The sequence below is a fragment of the Ambystoma mexicanum genome, chromosome 11 (genome assembly GCF_040938575.1).
Source record: "Ambystoma mexicanum isolate Mex_15411 chromosome 11, UKY_AmexF1_1, whole genome shotgun sequence".
Taxonomy (NCBI): domain Eukaryota; kingdom Metazoa; phylum Chordata; class Amphibia; order Caudata; family Ambystomatidae; genus Ambystoma; species Ambystoma mexicanum.
In genome coordinates, this window is record NC_090934.1 from 233,230,391 (window position 1) to 233,247,595 (window position 17,205).

General features: G+C 47.0%; 1 protein-coding gene across 4 annotated transcripts in view; it reads left to right on the forward strand.

Moving 5' to 3' along the window:
- SESN2 (sestrin 2) overlaps nucleotides 1-17,205 on the forward strand; it is a 128,982-nt gene that overhangs the window by 58,529 nt on the left and 53,248 nt on the right. The gene's annotated exons all lie outside the window — the stretch shown is intronic.

Sequence of the window (17,205 nt, forward strand, 5' to 3'; positions counted from 1 at the left end):
CCTCTCCAACACACCATGCTCCTGGACTGACCACCATCTAATCACCTTCACCATCAAAAAAGGTAAACACCAACACCACTGCCCAATGCACCGCCAACATTCACAAGAAACAGCAAAAACCACAGCTGAGAAACGCATCCCTCTACTCAATCTATCATTGACTCCACACTCACCATCAGTAACCCCACAGACTTAGTAGACCTATACAACTCAACCATTACTAAGGCCATCAACACTATAGCTCCCCTTAAACTAAGGAAATCCAAACAACGAGCACACCTCAATTCATGGTTCACACCCGAATTGAAAACTCTCCGCAAAAACAAAAGACAAGCCGAACTAGCCTGGAAACAGTCTCCCTCCATTAACAACAACTTCCTACTCAATAGCCTCCAACATCTACAAGACAACTATCGTACAAACAAAACATGTACAATGAGAGAATTGGCAAAGCCAAATCCAACACTAAAGAACTCTTTAATAGACCTCGAGTCCCCATCTCCCATACCCGACACTTGTACCAAAGATATTGCTTGGTGTACCAAAATACAAGAAGCACTCATGGGTAAAATCTCTATGCTACAATCCAACATTGAGTCTTAAAAAAGAAAGCCTCACCCTCGCAAACAATCCCACCTCACCTACTAACGCCCCCAGTAAGGTCAAGAACAACCTATTTGAATTTTCAACCGTCTCTATCAAGGAGGTTGAAGATATAATAAACTTGCTTAAACCCTCCATGTCAAGGAGACATTTGCCCAGCCCCTATCAAAGATGCGGCCAAACATCTTGCCCCGTTCATTACCTCGCTCATCAATTCCTCCTTCACATCCAGCATAGTAACCAACAACCTAAAGGACTCCTGGGTTTTACCTCTCCTCAAGAAACCCACTCTAGACCCCAACATACCCACCAATTACAGATCCATTACTACGTCCCCTTCTTACTAAAAATCCTTGACAGAGCTGAACCGGCCCGTCACCTGTGGCGTCCCCCAGGGCTCCTGTGTTTCCCCCCACACTCTACAATGTCTTTACGAAACCTCTATTTGGCATACTGGACCAGTTGGGTGTCATCTATACCAATTACGCAGATGACCCCCAAATACTCATCCCACTAACTGGGGATTACTCCTCTGACAACTCTGTACTCTGTACTCAACAACATATACTCCATTATACAAGAATGGATGGCCAAACACGGTTTATGCCTCACCGACGACAAAACTGAACTTCTTCTCCTAGGATCCCAAGCCAGACTCGACAACCTTAACAAACTATACCAGTTATTCACAATTGACGGCAACAACATCTCGGTCTCCAACAACGTCAAAACTTTGGGGATTTATCTCGACTCCTCCCTCACTCTGACCAGACAAATAAATGCCATCTCATCCGCCACCGCTTACACATGTAAGCTTATTAATGCTAACGGACCTTACCTCTCAACCCCTAACTGTATTACGCTAGCCAGAGCACTTGTATCTCTAAAGTCGACGACTGCAACGCGCTATACCTGGGCACGAGTAAAAAGAACATCAACAAACTTCAAATAATTCAAAACAATGCACTTAGATCAGCTTTGAACCTACCCGAACATGACCACATATCTAACATTAGACGTTCCACTCAATGGTTAGCCATACCTCAAAAGAATCGAATATAAAAAACACTCCCTCGCACACAAGTGTCTACACAACCAAGAACCCAGATACCTCTCAGACAACTTCTTCTATCCACACTCCATCCCGCCTAACCAGATCAGCCCAAACACAGACCTTAAACATTTCCAGGTTTAAGCTCCAAAAAGCAGGTGGTACTAGCTTCACCGTACTCTCATCCAAACTCTGGAACTCCCTCCCCACTATACTCGGAGGTGAACCCTCTCACCGCTTCAGACACAGAGCCAAAGCATGGCTTCTTGCCAATGAAAGCTAAAGTTATGCCCAAAGTCATCCCGGAGTATCCATGTTCTACTTTCTGTATATATTTTTGTTTGTCTATCCATGTTTTTACCTCCTGTACATATATCTCTGCTGCCTACTCGAACATGCTTAGCTGTGTAAATGGCTTTACTTGTATTGATTACTGCATTAACTACTTGTACCTTACTGCTTAATTATGTAACCTTGTCAAGCGCCTGGATGCCCCAGGGCCAGGCAGCGCTTAAACTAAACCAAAGAGGCAGCATTACCATCGGGTTATGCCCCTGGGGCTACGTCAAAGCCCTTGCTTAGCTCTGGCTTGTATCTATCGCCCCAGGTTGTAGTATCTGATTGGGCACTTCTCTATTTTTTTATTTTTTTGTCTGGGGGATCAGTCCCAAGGTGGGAAGGATACAAGGTTGGTACAATAAAGAAGTGGACCGATTATCCCTTTGTCCATTTATGTTTGAGTTAGTGCACCACTATTAACCTTTCAACAATTATGGTTACTCAAATTTATCTCGGTCTGCTGTTTTTAACAAAAATAATGTATTTTATATTTTCAAAAATAAACCTTTTCATAAGCAGTACAAACTGTTTTATCAAGCCGGGGTTAGTACGTGACTTGAGTCCTTAAGAGGTAGTCATATAGGGCAACAGATGACTAGCAAAACAGCAATAGTGTTATTATAACCTGCTTTAGAAATCAAAAACATCAGATGTAAGTCACAATCAGTTTCTGTATGGAAGAACTTCAATTCAGTCTGCAAAATGGTGAGGCTAAGTTGATTGGTTTCTCATAGACGGACTACATATGTTTTGGCCTTTCTATTTATTAGGCACTATCTAAGTACTGTATTTTTTTGTAATTTTTTTTGTAATTTTTTTTTTGTGGCCGCTTTTTTTTTTTTTTTTTTTTTAAGATTTTATCACAAACCACCTTGGATATCACCATGTTTTTCACACTAAAACATACACAAACAAAAACAACTATTTTTATTTGACTTGTATTCAGGTAAAACCTGTACATTTTATCAAAAGGTGCATTCAGTTCTCTGTTCAGAAAATTCAAGAGTTTCATCTCAGGTTTCTCCGGAAAAAGGCTTCGCACAGATCAAACCGGTTGTCTGCAGTGTAAGAGAGGCCCAGAAGACACCTGTCTGTTTGGGCTACATAACTCACTGCGTTGAAGTGGCATCTGTGCGTGAGGCCTCGTTGATATGTTTGAAAGCCAATTCGATTAGGTTAGCCATAGCCACCGTCCACCTTGTGGTTTCTCCAGAAATCAGTCTATTCCACAAGTCTTCTTCATGGATCATCCATGGGTTCGTGATCAGCGGCAAAAGGTAAATAGTTCTGTTTTTTTTTTTCAGTGATGGGACAATTGAGAACCAAATGTCTGAGGGTTTCCACCCTCTCTGTATTTTTACATAATCGACAGGTCTGATTTTCCACCACACCACGAATTGCGAGGATTTCTTTAGTCAGAAGTACATTTAATCTCGCTTTCATAAACAATTTTTTTTTTTTCTCTGGAAATGTTCTGACATAATTCATTGGGACTTTTGGTTTGTTAAACGTGGGAGGAAGCTGGCTAAAAGTTTATCTGCTGCTGTCTGTATTTTTTTAATCCAGTCCATTTCTTTGAGTTTACGTTTCATTTTATCAGGGTTTTCTTTTAAATCTGTTTCTGTGCACAGTATATCTGACTACCTTTCTTTTTTGATTTTGGCCCACTTTTTAAATGCAATGCAGTTACCGTTTTCCAATTCTTCTTTGATTAATGAATAGATGGGAAGGGAATCGGGCAAAATAAGTTTTCTGAATAGTCTCATTGCGCTGAAGTCAATCGAGGCTAGCGAGACTAGTCCTAGTTCCCTTCGGATAGCCGCCATTGAGGTCGATTTTGGGAGCCCCAGGACGGCTTTCCAGACCAAACCTTCTATTTTGACCCATATTGTCTGGGGAATACAGAGTGAGGCCTCCATTCCAAAAGCCAGCGTAGGCACAAGTTTCATTTTGTAGAAGTTAATAGCCGGGCTTAGCGAAAATTTGCCGAACTTCCTATCCAGGGTTCTCATTTGCGCTGTCAATCTTTTCACTTTTTCCCAGAGTACTGCTTGCATTGCTTGATCCGTTGACGAGTTGTCTAATTCAAACCCCAAGTATCTGATGTTTTTGATTTTTTTCAATTTTGATGTCGTCAAAGTGCCACGACTCCATGTTTGCAGATTTTTTCAGGTTTTTTTCAAATGTCATAGTTTCTTTTTTTGTTTATCTCCAGGTGATTTTCTTGGATGTATTTTGCCAGATTTGTTAACTCACGCTGAAGCCCCACTTTGGTTTGTGTCTTGATATGGGCAAAATCTTCCTCGGGGCCAGCCCTTTGAGAGCAAAAAATACCCAATTCAGCCCAAAATACAGGTTCTATTGTGCTGAACAGTGATCTCATGCTAGTGACAAATGACACCTTCAATAAGTTTTAGTATATATTCTAAACAGTGAATTTCATATACATTTGGGATTCAAGTTAGAGAAACATAGAGAAACACAGTCTTACGCCCCTTCAATCAGCACTGGGAGACCCTGGCCCTCATAAGCTAGCTGTAACAAGCCCCGCTCAGAGGACAGCGCTGCAGGGTGCCGTCAGAGCTCCAATTCCGGGCACTTGATCTTGCTCGAACCAAGTCCACAGGACGATCTCCCACCCGAGTCATGTGAGCATGCATATTTTATAATCTCGTGCTGCCCGTCCATGACGCACAGTTCCAGAACTTTCCCTGTGCAAAATATAGGCTGGCTCATGGAAAAAAACCCAACTCTGTTAATTTCCACTGTGCTTCTTCTGGGCCCCTCCCTGGCCCATCTGCGCGAAAGCTCAGGAATGTCTTATCTGTGCCTTCCCAGAGAAAAGGAAGATTAGCTTGGGGCCATGCAGGGCTACCGTTAGTGAGGCAGAATATTCTAAGGGAAGCAGGGATGTATTAACCCCATCTGCAAGCTCTAAAAGGCATGCACTCATAGCTTAGTGTTCATAGCGCTTAAGACTGGCTATCTAAGCGCTATATAGGTGCCATAATGTTCCAAACACTCCAAAAATGTCTATTAGCTACAGAGCTAGGGCCCTCTCCCTGCCTGTCTATCAACAATGCATAATGTGACCTATCACTCATACTAGGCCTGCATATTCCTTGTAGCTCACTACTGCATAATGGAAGTGCTACAACAGACTACTGTCAGCATTTTTGGCACATACTTTGAATACACTATTGGCTTTCAGCGGCTAATGCTGTCATCTAAAGCCCTGATTGGCAAGTATGCAATTTTGTGTATCACTACAGTTTGATCGATAGGATTACATTGTTTGCATATAAGAGGCGAGGGATGATGTATTTTCCTATTTTTGGTGGAAACGTCCTGATCTTTTCTTCAGAGCACTGCAAGTCTCCTAGGAATGCGATAAAGAGAGCGGGCGCAAGAGGGCAACCCTGTTTAACTCCCCTTTTCACCTGGATCTCGTCCGATAAATTTCCCTGTTGATTTAGCTTCACTCTCACGGTTGTGTGTGAGTGAAGCGCTCTGAGAGGGTCAAGCACAGGTTGGGGACACTCCCAGGATTCAAGTTTTTTCCATAGCAAATTCCTGTCTATTTTGACAAATCTACAAAAGCCAGATAGATCTTCGGTGCCCCTTTTACTTTTGCTTTAAAGATGTTCATTATCAGGATGTTAATTGCTGTGGTGCCATTTTTTTGAAAGCCAGTTTGTAGGATGTCTTTGCACTTGGCCGTTTTTCCCATGTTCTCAGGTGGTCCAGAATGAGAGGGGAAAAAATCTTACCTATACTGTCCAACAATGCGATTGGCCTGTAATTTACAGGGTCTTCCCGACTGCCCTTCTTGTAAATCGGGACAATGACAGTTTTCTGCCAAGTCTCTGGGATTAGATGAGTTCTTTCGCATTCCTCAAAGATCATTCCAATAAATTCTGACAATTCTTTTGGGAATTGCTTAAGAATGATGTTAGTTAAGCCGTCAGGTCCCGGGGCTCTAGATGTTTTCAGATTTCTGATTTTTACTTCAATATCTCCAGGGTTCGATACTGTCACCCAACCGGGTTGGTGGTTCTTTCAGACGCCCCTACAGATTTCTTAGGTTCTTCAAACTCCCTCAAAGTACTCGATCCATTTCGCTTCTGAGACTGCGTTTGTTGGAGCTAAGTTTGATGCGAGATTGCCATTTTTAATTAGTGACCAAAAGTCACTAGATTTTGTTGGTTACCAATCTTCTCATCATTTCTTTCGCATCCCGTTGGTATTGCCATGCTCTTATTCGCTGCCGCCAAACAGCATATCTTTTCACTTCATATTGCCATGCCGACCAGTCTTGTTCCATATTGGATTTCTTTGCCCTTCTTTTTAGTTGTCGCCCTAGTTTCCTTTGTTCTACCAGCTCTTTGTTATATGCATGGATGGGATGCATTTGAACAGTACGTCGGCCTCCTGTTGGTTTCTGGTAGGGCAAAAGAAGCGGGAGGTAGTTTGGTCTCTCGTTAGCCTTACTTAGGAGATTAGCAGTTTTTTCCTCCCAAGATGATTTAATTTTCAGGAGGTTTGCTTCAGTTAGGCGTAACCGAGTTTGTTGGGCATTTGTTTCAACGGTGGCCATGTAGACTGCTTTTCTTGTTCTCCATCCTTGCCACATACATGTGAGTAAGTTGTGGTCGCTGTTATCCGTTTTTAACACTTTGAAACTCACTATGTTTGCTGCAAGGGCGGATGAGATGAAAATATAGTCGAAGGTCGCTTTCGAGGCCCACCGTTCCCAGGTTGGGATATTCAGTTGGTTAGGGAAAAGGGAAGCTATATTTTGCAGATTTCTTGAACTGGCTACTTTCATCCATGCTCTTTCACGTTCCAGATTAGAATCCGTCCACGATCCCTGGTTTTCTTTATTACAATTGGCATTAAAGTCTCTGCATACCATGATCTCAATTTCATCAAACTCTTCATAGAGCTGATCAATGGTTGCACTCATTGTTGAGCAAAAAGCTTTGGAGGTCGTTTGTTGAGGGTTCCAATAGCAATTTATAATTGCCAAACAGTTCTCTCGAACACCCTTGCTCTTCTGGATTGGTGGGGACCATGTAGTCAGGATCACCAACATTTCGTATGATTCCTTCCATTTCTTCCATTTCTTCGGAGCTTCGAGTCCCAGGCCATTTTTAATGGCTGTTAACAGTCCCGACGATGGTCTTCCTAAGGTTCCCCTGGTTGCTGCTGAGATTTCCAAACAGAATCCATCCAACGTGGGTTTCTCCAACAGCCACGTCTCTTGAAGACATATGTCAAACAACTAATTAAAAACTGGAGGAGATGGTGTGAGTGGCTTGTTTTTTAACTAATGGTTTAGTGGTCACTAACCTGATTATCAAGAGCATTTGGACTTCAGCGTCTGTGTCCAGCATGGTTACTGCCGTCTTGACTATTTTGGGCTAATAACGTGCTAGTCTTAAATGCTTGCACAAAGGAAAAAACATATGCTTTTCCTGTTTCTATTTCATGTATATCTCATGTTCGAATGTATCCATTTATTCTAAGATACTAACCTGATATTACGGGTGCTTTGCAAAGCGGTCCATTTAGTCCTGCTTCTTTCCAAACGTAGTTCCCTTGTTTGATTATTTTCTTATTTTGTATGTGTAAGCATAGAAATGCGTTTAAGACTGTGGGCCTCATTACGACCCTGCCGGTCGGGAAAGAACGGTGGTGGTAAAACTGCTGCCACCGTTCTTTCCGGACCAGCTGATTAAGAGTCCTGCAGACGGGAGGTGTCACTCCCGCCAGGTCTGACCTGGTGGGTTTAACACCACCCACCTGCAGGCGGACATGGAAACGCCAGCTCTGTCATAGACGGAACCGGTGTTTCCATTGTCCCATCCCCATGGAGTCCTATGGGGATTTACACAATTCTGCCTCCGGAATTCCCGGGTCACCGGGTGTTGTAATGCTCCGGTAATTCCAGGAATCACGGAGGCGGAATGGTAAAAGTCAGGCGGTAAACTGCCGGTTTTTCCGGCTCGGTTACTGCCGGACTCGTAATGAGTCTCCATGTCGCCGTTTTGCAGATGGTTACTTTTCCATCTTTGTAATTATTCGGTGTTTAGCTATTCCCTTTTTGCTGATATTATTACCTAGTGCCTTCATCAATTAATTGTAGCTCTGTTCACGGACAAAATGTGGTGCCGCAGGCGTTTTTACTTTGAAAGGAGTGTATTCATCACACAATCTTCTGTGCAAAGCCTGCGTGTGTTCACCAGACCTATTGGTCATAAGGACCAAGGTTACGTGTTAGCTTGTGATTTTCTTACCTTTTTTCAAAGGTCCTGCCTCGTCCGCTCTTGTTCACCATTTGCAAAATGTTGTTAAACAAACGCGGCTTGATCATCGGTTTTTATACGTTTTGTTCAGTCACGTGAACGTCGTACATATCTCGCGCGAATAGGCATTGCGGCTTTTGAACTTGCTATGTTCCTTTTATTGTCTGTGCTGCAGCGCCATGTTTTTTGTCCAGTTTTACGTTGGTATTAATAATATGGGGCATCTGTGTCTTAGCAAATATGATGGTTTGTCTCGGTAAACCGTATTCTGTTTACACCTTCAAAACGGCTTACAGAGAAATGAGTTTTCATGTTTTCCATTTATGAGTAAATATCCGAAAAAAGAACTGCATGAGACAAATGAAAAGGCCAGTGTCAAATCAGATATTAACAGGGCTGGACTGGGAACTAAAAGAGGCCCTGGAAATAAAGTTCAAAGTGGCCCCAAATGACACATTTCCAGCAAGCCCAATGCTTTTCCTATGAGAAAATTTGGAAATACCACAGAAAAGATGCCTAGGGTGCAGAGGCCCACCGGGAAATCTCCAGAGTTCCCTATAGGCCAGTCCACACCTGGATATTAAGAGCTATTTTGAAAAACCTATGTTTCTTCTTATGAAATATAATAATCCAAAAAAGGAAAGTTTGTTTATACGCTATGTGCGCACTGTCTATCATATTTGTCAATAGACGCATAACAGAGACCTATACCTTTTTTGATATCTATGGATTTTTTCTTTCAAAGTCTATACTTGGGCTTCTTATTGTTATAAGGCATGAATATTGGTTTACCAATGGATGTCATACTGTCACATAAAAAGGCTCCATTCAAAGGTTTATTTTCCACTTTGTTTTTGACATACAATCTGTGTTCAGATACGTTGCTTATAAATTAGGTTACACGGGCATTTTGTGCGGTAAACGGCCCACTGGTTTGTGCAGTTCGTAAAGCTGTTGGATTTCCACCCTCTCCCTTTTTAGATCTATAGATTTCATGTCTTTTTGTTAGTAGGCAAACAGAACATTTTCCACACCTGAAGTGGCCTACCACGGTGGGAGACCCCACAAGGTTGGTTGTCTGGTTTGGGCATTATCATTTTGTGGATATGTATGTACCAACGTATCCCTTATTTTTTGTCATTTGAAGGCGCATCTTGGGGGTGCTGGGTTGAAGTCTGGTGTTTTTACTATTTGCCAATTCTTTGATTGCTTTTCTAAGAACATTGGTAATAAGGCCAAATGTGCTGAAACGTGATTTTATCCAGACTTAACTTTTTTGTGGGTGCCCGACAGGTTATGACCCCCTCCTTGGGTTCTATTGCTTTATTAGTAAAGTTTCCTTGACCGCTAGAAGGCCCAGATCCATTCCCAGAAGGCTGTCTTTTTTTTAAAAAAATGTTCTTAATATATATATATTTTTTCTGGACAGACTAAGAGGGAATACTTGCAGATTGGTTTCAGACCATAACCAAATTCCTTCATGTCTCAACACGTGCCGTTTGTGCCCTTCTTTTAAGCAATGGACTACTCGGTCGCAGTCTGCTTCCATGAAGTCAAGATCCCCCACCCCTGCTTCACTTTCTCAATCCCGAAATGCGTGTTTTTTAAATGGTTTTTGTGCGAGTTCAACTTGAATCTGGAAAAGCAGGACCTTTCCTGCTTTTATAGACTTACAGTAAGATTGGCAGGACAATGTGCAACTCGGAGAATCGCATGTCACTAGTAAATGTCAGTTTGCGATGGCGGTAACATCTGCCATTCGTGGTCCCAGTGTCTTTAGTGTGGTTTCCTGCCCTTCCTGGGAAGGTGTTTATCATTCTAGTCTGAGTACCAGTTTTCTGCCTACAACTGTCTGGACTCTCCTGGCCTTCTTCCTAGCTCAAACTAAGTTGCGTAGTGCTGCTAGTAAGATCTGGTTCTCCGTGTCCATGTCTTTTCTATGTAGTCTTGGCTGTAGAATATATTTTCCATAGGTTATGGAGTTTTTTCTTATAGCTTTTGTATGGTCACAGGCTTGGGCATTTTGGGCTTCGGACATTTTCAGAGCTTAGTCTGATGTCCAAGCACAGACCCTGGTACCCTAATGCAATCCTTGTTTACTGTAGCAGTCTGCCTTGCTCTTTTCTGGATGTACAGCGTGTTGCATGGCAGTGTCTCGAAGCAATTGAAGCATCCATAAGTCTGCATGTTTGTGCTGTATAAAACACAATGGGAAAGAAATCTCTTCTTGGAAGTAACAGCAATTGGTAGGTTGCTCGAGACTGTATGTTGACTAATGCTTTAAAGCTACTTTGGTCTGGCAAAACAATATTGCAAAAAGTCACAATCGGATCGGGTCATTCGAGGCCCCACATAGTGAATGTGTATCTTTTGATTTACCTAAGTTGCATTCATCCATAGCAATCATATTCCAAAACATCCTTTCTTTTGTATTAATTCCTGCTGCGTCATTGGCTAGATGGGACATATATTGCAGGGTTTACCTGCTGAGGTGGTCAGTTATCTTGCACTTGTGTGGTGCCTCCTGCTATGGCATCGAAGAGCTTTGCCCGCCAGAGGTAAAGGAGAGTTTGATTGGAACCTTCTGTAGTGGTAGGCGCAAAGTTGTGAGGAGGATGGAGAAGATGCTCTGGAAGTCGAAAGGTGGATTGGCAAGCCTTTTGTTAGGCACTCCACCATTGTGCAGACATCCATGCTGGACATAGGGCCTCATTACAAGTTTGGCGGTAGCCTTGCCGGTAAAACCGGCAGGATGCCGCCAAACTTGCACATTTTTCTGGCGCCCGCGAATGGGCAATTACCGGGTCATTGCGGCCCTGCTGGACTCGGTAATTGCCCATTCGTGGGCGCCGGAATGAAATGCTCCCCATTCCCATTTGAGCCCGGTGGTGCTCAATGAGAATGGGGAGGTCGGATGCACCATTCAGAATGGTGCCGGTGCATCTAACATGGGCTGCTCGCGGGTGCCAGTACGCCCCACAGGTCAGACCTGGTGGGCGGTAAGGCACCTGCAAGCAGAACTCGTAGTTTGCCATTCCGGTAACAACGGTACCGGCAAGCTTACAGTACCATTTGTTACCGGACCGGAAACTTATGAGGCCCATAGTCTAGTATATCAAATCTACATTAGTAGGGGAATGCCGGGCTGCTGATGTTCTTGCATCTTCCGGCTGCTTCGATGTGTTGGACCAGTCTCGCTTCAGACGGTAGCCTTCAGCTAGTTTTCTGCCTCTGTAGTACTGGGCCAGTTCTCATCGAAGGCCTACTCGATCAGACCAGTAATTCCTCAAGGCGTATGCTTATCCCCATTGTTTTTAACCTTTACATCCGACCATACCATGGCCTGTTATATAACAAACTTTTTTCAAAGCTTCGCGGATGATGCCCAACTGCTGTTCACACTGTCTGGTGACATGGATTTTGATTCTAGCCATGTCAATAGCATACATTTAATGTGGTCAGCAGTTGGATGAGCGCTAAATGGCTTTGTTTAAAGGACCAGAAAACAGTCACTTTTACTGGCTGCCCTAAACCTGACCAAGAAACTGGGAAATGCCTATTATTCCATGGTACTGGCCACCTAGCCTATCCCAATAATGAAGGCTAAGTGCCAGGGCAACGCACAGGGACGGCGTTGCCCGGCAGGGGCACCGTCCTGGAGCTGGGCCCCATCCTTGGGCCCAGCACACGTGGTGGGGCACCCGCATGGTGCCCCCCAAGCACACACACACGCGGAGTCAGTTGGGTCTCGACTGATGAGCCAGAAGCGGCTCGTTCTCTTTATTAACTTGGTCACGTGGTTCCCCACGTGACCAAGACAAACACCCGGGAAGATGCCATGTCTCCCAACAGGGGAGACATGTAACACTCCTCCTTTTTCATAACAATAAAACAAAAACCCCAAAGTCCCAACATAACAACCACCACTACTACTACTTGAGCCACTCTACTACTTTACACATCCTTTATTAATCTGGGTGAGTGGCTCTCATGTCACTAAAATGCACCACTGAGAACTACTGGCACACCATAAAGCACTCATGTGTACGGGTGTGCACCACATTACAGTGCCCACTAACTGGGCCATTTTAAGCAAGTCCGTGTCTGCCGGCTCAGTCTTCATGGGGATGTCAATGATGGTGTCCATCTTCCACACTCGTGGAGTCGCAGGAAACCAGCTCGCGTCCTCACCAATGTCTACTTTAGGACAGTCACACCATGATATACCAAAACCGGCAAAGCCGCACCTGGGGAGGCCCAGGGGGGGTCACATCGGCCAAGGTCCACTTGCATTGGGGCAAACCCACAGCCAGGCACCGGTGATGAACAGGCCACTTCACACACCTCCCCATGCCTGCTGCCCTCATTTCCATGCGGTTATTAGGGCCAGTTGAATGTTGGCCGGCATCCCAGTTTTTATTTCCTCCGCCGTGGGCCCAGTTGAAAAGTTCGGCCCGCCCGCAGTGCGGGCAGCTCCCCCTCCTTACGCGGCATCCACCGCTCTTTTCCTCTGGAGACATGCACCTCCCCACCACCGCCGCGGGCGACGACCCGCTCTTCCATGTCTCAGTGGGGTAGAAAGGGGGCAGCCAGCCACAGGGCTGGAACTGCTCCAGTGCAAATTTTCCACGCGGGTCCAGGTGGTAATGGGCCCGCCTCCTGTTGTGGAACATTTCCGCTGGTGGGCCGGACATGTCTTGTGGCCTGCAGGAGTAGGCTTCTGGGGGTAGGCAGCAACGGCATCCTCCCTCTCCCCATCTTCGCCAGACATGGCCACAGTTGTCCGTTGCGGCTGGGCCCCTATGTTTCTTGCGGCGGCTCGGGCCGCCAGCATGCCTCCCTTTGTTGAGGCGAGGGCGCGGGTGCGGGGCGGCCCTCCCCCTTTCATGTTTCTGCCTTGGCATGCCCTGGGCATGGGGCTGCTGCGGGCTTCCTCCCGTCCTTTGGGCCCCGATGGATGTGGGCCCTACTTCAATTAGGGGGGGTGCAGGATCACCTTCATGTCGTGGTTGTGGGTGGGGGGAAGGCAGCTCTCTGCCCGCACCTCGGGGCGAGCACTCTATTGTGCTTGCGATCCCAGTTGGTGCTGGGCCCGCCTCCTTTGTTCCTTTTGCAGGCCCTGTTGGATTCGGGCCTGCGACACTTTTTTTTTTTTCTCTCGCAGGCCCAGCTGATGATGGGCCCGCCTTCCGTTGGGCGCTGCTCATTTCCCTCCTCCTCCACGGGTGGGGAGCGGCTCCTTATTGCCTTGCGGGCCCAGTTGGAGTTGGGCCCGCATCGTTGTTTTTCCTGCGGCGAAGTTGGCCGCTCCTTGTCTCTGCGGCTTACGGGTGGGGCAGTGCCTCTGCCTCTTGCGGCCGACGCCACGGGCGACTCTTCTTGGAGGTGATTGGGGGGGGGGGCCGACCACCTCCTACGTGCAGGCAGGCAGCACCTATGCGGGCCCAATTGGGGATGGGCCCGCATCACTTCCTCATGCGGCCGATGCCGCAAATCATCCCTCCCCCACAAGACCGGGGGCAGCGGGCAGGAACTATCACTCCTCCGCAGGCCCCGTTGGTGTCGGGCCGCCATCCTATATTTGCCGCTCCTCCCCTCCGCGGCTTGCGGGTAGGGGAGGGGCAGCACTTCCTCTGTGGTGGACGCTGCAGAAACTTCTCTCCCCCACGGGGATACGGGGGAAAACAGCCTCCGCTCCTCCACATCGCGAGCCCAGATGGAGATGGGCCGCACCATATCTTCTTCGGGGCACGCGGGGCCCCTCGCCTCATCGCCATGGGGGGGCTGCTCCAGTCCACCCGGCAGCCCCATGTTACGGTCGGGTGGCAGGCGCCCACGGGCAGCGCTCACGCTGCAGGTACAAGGGGTGGGGGTTCATCCCACCGGCTCTGGGGACACCGGAGCTCCACACATGGGCCGGATGGCAACCGGCTTACCGCGGCCCCGGCTCTGAGGGCACCCAGGCCGGGGTCGCCATCCTGGCCCGACTCACAGGGCCAGGGCGACACACAGGGACGGTGTTGCCCGGCAGGGGCACTGTCCTGGAGCTGGGCCCCATCCTTGGGCCCAGCACACGTGGTGGGGCACCCGCATGGTGCCCCCAAGCACACACACGTGGAGTCAGTTGGGTCTCGACTGACGAGCCGGAAGCGGCTCATTCTCTTTATTAACTTGGTCACGTGGTTCCCCACGTGACCAAGACAAACACCCGGGAAGATACCATGTCTCCCAACAGGGAAGACATGCAACAGTTGGATTCGATCTGTCTCAGGTGAGGAGGGAGTGCGTCCCAGTGTGTGGCGGCCAGTGTAGGAAAGCTGGAACCGCCTGCTCGGGCTTTCCGGATTTTAGGTGTGAGGATAGTGTTGGAATAGCCTTCTCTGAGGGGCCTTGCGGCAGTATGCCTGGTAATTCTTTGTGATAGGTATGGGGGTGTGAGATCATGGAGATAAATACCTCTGTTTATTTGTAAGGTGCCTATGCGACAAATGGTGTTTCAAGGCGCCAAAAATAGGTGGAGCCGACGAGGGTGAAAGATGGCCTACTAGGCCTAGTGACATTTGGATCGTGCAAGTGCAGTAACCAGAAGTGGGGTGGGGGGGGGCGAGGTGGAGGTGGAGGAGGAGGAGGAGGAGGAGGAGGAGGAGACTGGCGGGGGTGGAGGAGAGGCTGCCCATCTGCACAAGTGCGAAGTGCTAGGGTGGGGTAGGGAAGGTCATGGTAAAGGGGGAGTGCAAGTAAAAGGAGGAGGTGGGGGGGGGGGGGAAACAGGTGCTAGGCAAGTGCTAAGGTGAGGCCAGGAAGGAAAGTGCCATGGAATTGCAGGGGTGACAGTCCACATGCTAAGTAGGGAGGGTGGTGGTGGTGGTGGTGGTGGTGTGCCTGGTGTCCTGTAGTTCTCGGCGAGAACCATGCTGACAGTCACTGTGGCAGATGGGGGGGGGGGGGGGTGCTAGTATGGGAGAGGGAAGGAAGAGAAAAGGAGGGTCTTCAGAGCTTCTGGAACTTAAGGAGATCTGGCTCAAGCCTGGGGGGAGGGGGTGGAGGCAGGGAGACCATTCCAGAGAGGCTCTTGCAGAGAAGAGATCTATTCCCTTGCCCCCCCCCCCCAAATTCTTTGCTTAGCGAAGTGTCTAATCTGCAGAGAGTTGGAGCTAGAAGACTGAAGGATTTAGGGAGCGTTTGGTGTAGTGGTGGTCCCAGGCCACAGAACACCTTGTGGGTGATGCAGAGGGTTTTGAATTTGATCCTAGCAACAACCGGGAGCCAGTGGAGAGATGTGAGGGATGCTGTACCTGGGCTTGAGGCGAAGGATAAGTTGTGTTGACCTATTTTGGATTAGTTGAAGAGGGCAAAGGGAGGATGAAGGAAGAGACTGTTGCAGTATCCCAGAGCTCTGATCCTCTGTAGGCTGGAGACATTTAGTTTCTGGGGGAAGGTGAGGAAAGGGAGACTGCCTCTGAGGAGAGGTGCAGTTGATGTTGGGGGATGGAGGGGGGGTGTTGAGTCGGAGAGAGGGGTGGAGCGAGAACCCCAAGAGCTGGAAACATGAGAAATGGGCGTGCGATTCTAAATGTATGAACCTTTCTTTTCAAGAAGATTAATGAAGGGGTATCCTGAAAACCTTCCAGGATTCCGGCACCACCTTCCTGGGGTTGAACAACCCTGCTCCAGCGGTAGCACTCTGGCTGCAGACAGAGTGTAATGTTTAAATGTCCAAATGTCCTCCATAGTGACTTGTGTTTGGTGGTTTGTGTTTTTCCTTTTCTTTTTTACCACTACGAAACTCTAAGCAAACGCCCCAATTAAGTAGATTGAGAGGTGGGTGACATCCCCCTATTGCCTTTAACCTAGTTGCCCAGTTTGAAGGGGTACAGTTAATTTCGCGGTGAGCAGAGTGGGAGAGGTTGTGCAATTCTGGGTTTGTGTAGTTAGTGGGGAAACCTAGGGTGGCGTGGGGAGTATATTTAATCTCGTTATTTGTAGAGCGATTTTCACCATGGGTATGGTCCCAACGTGCTGTACGTTGAAAGCCCTCGAAGGGACTACTATTGCAAAGTTAGGAGGTACAAGTATGCATGTGTGCATCATGGCCATGTAAGGTTGAGGGCTAGGCGGAGTCCCTGCTCGATAGCCAGCCATGTCTAATTGCCATGTGTATGTGTGGAGAGAGATGTACACTATTGAAATAAAAGCATGGTGGGAGTGCGCTGGGGTGCTGGAAAGCTGGTATCCCTGCGTATGTGAAAATGTAAGGAAGACGGCGCGGGTGAAGGCAACTGGAGGCAGGGAGATTGGGAGGCTTGAGGGGGTGGGAAGGGTTCAATATTTAATTATGCAGACAAAGCTATAATTGGAACGAGCGCTTGCCGCCTCCACCGATGATGCTGTAGACCATTCATCCTTGGCGCTTGATGCGCACAGGAGCTCTGCTACTTTTTTCAGAAGTAGGTCTTTTGACATTTATTTTACTCAAAAAATATTTTACACTTTACTGCTAAACGTGGACGTAAAATGTCTTTTGTGCTGTCTCAGCTGCTGGCCATTTTAGTTTACAAGAAATGGGACTGGCATAAAAAAAAGCAAGGAACTTATTATTTTTTTTTTTTAAGTTAGCTTTCTGGAATAAAGTCCATGGTGTTGATGGTATTGGCCCTGAGGCATGGTAGACTAGCCCAGAGTTGTCAAATGCTATAGTCATTTACGGGTGCCATAAAGAACATGATCCAGCCTCACCCAAGTGTCTTAATGATCCTGATTTTTTTTTTTATTTTTTATTTTATTTTTTTTTTGTCACGTTTAGGGAGATGTGTTGTAGGGCTCTGTATAGTGCACTGATGCCACTATTCCAACTATTTCATGCCCCACCGTAACCCTTACTCTTTTGTTTGTGGTGTGAAGGGA